This window comes from Pieris brassicae, chromosome 9 (assembly GCF_905147105.1).
Source record: "Pieris brassicae chromosome 9, ilPieBrab1.1, whole genome shotgun sequence".
NCBI lineage: Eukaryota > Metazoa > Arthropoda > Insecta > Lepidoptera > Pieridae > Pieris > Pieris brassicae.
In genome coordinates this window covers 6,991,653-6,993,044 of record NC_059673.1, presented here as the reverse complement: position 1 = coordinate 6,993,044, position 1,392 = coordinate 6,991,653, and the positions used below count along the sequence as shown (strand labels likewise).

The 1,392-nt window shown below is 29.0% G+C and overlaps 1 non-coding gene across 1 annotated transcript; it reads left to right on the top strand.

Moving 5' to 3' along the window:
- The first annotated feature begins 374 nt into the window (after positions 1-374).
- Positions 375-447, top strand: Trnav-aac. Its single transcript has one exon. It is a non-coding gene; the product is annotated as a tRNA-Val (tRNA).
- Positions 448-1,392: the final 945 nt, after the last annotated feature.

Below are 1,392 nucleotides of genomic sequence, written 5' to 3'. Positions count from 1 at the left end.
TATTAAATATTTGCGCCAGAAGACAGAAGAAGAAATGGCGTCAAAACCCACGACACGACGACAAAATTTCGCATAAAAAATATAAGCAAAACTAGCCAGTTATTATTAGGTCAAAGAGTAAACAAAATTTATTCGTCTTTTTATTAAGACATTATTTGTCATAATAATTATTAATTAATAATTTCATCTTGCCGATATTGATTTTGTTATGACAATTTTATAAAACTTGATTATAACGTATCCGCAAAGAGTGACAGTGACAAAAAATAATTGGATCGAAGATAACGAGCCGGTTTTAGTAATAACTTACAAAACTGGGTCACCTTGACGTAATGTGTCTTAATATGGACCATAACTTTAACTACGTATATCAAGTTTCCGTGGTGTAGCGGTTATCACATCTGCCTAACACGCAGAAGGCCCCCGGTTCGATCCCGGGCGGAAACATTTTTTGTTACATTTAAATCAGAAAATATTTGTTTTATTTAAGTTAAACTTTTTTTTGATATCTTCACAAATTCCTCAGAACATTATACTGAAATGAAATTAATAATAAAATTGTGTGTTATATCATTTATATATAAGATTTTTTTACTTTATACACTTTTAGAATTTTGAAGAAACATAGTAAACAAGGGGAGTATTAACTTTTTTAAAAAGTTTTACTGTTATAGTATTTTTTAATACCGTATTAACGTAGATACTATTAATATAAATAAAAATATTTCGTGAACAGTTTTTCGCTTGTGAAAATCAATTCCTCGATACCGCTTGCAAATGCAAAATAAAGCCAATTAAATATTTATAGTATTTTTAATACATATTCAAAAGATTTTTATTTTTTCAATATCAAATGAAACCAATACAAAAATAACGCATTCCCCGGTACCTGATATGAATCTTGTACATATACGATTATATTATACCAAAGTACTACCACGATTATGTTTACGGTTGCACATTAATTATATTTGTGTGATGATCTACATGAGGTTTCTCAATGTCATCATAGACATCCCGGGTCGATATAAAAAAACATGTGTGTGTACTTATGTACTCGCGTTCGATGTTATACTTCTTTGGCGTAACAAGATTAAAATCTACGTTTGTAGAAAAAACGACACTAACAATACAAAAAAGGTATTTTATACATTGATAGTTTTATCATAACGCATTATCTAGTTTAATTAAGTTTATTTAAATATCACAAATAAATTGTACATAGTTAAAGAAATGGACATTTTATTTTAAAATGTTGATGAAAAATTTACTTTTATCATTTTTCCATCACGCGCGACAACAAATATAACTTCAAAAACACTCAGTACAAACTACATTTATCACACTGGACACTCACTGAGCCGGTAACTCATATTTGAGTATCGGGGTCAG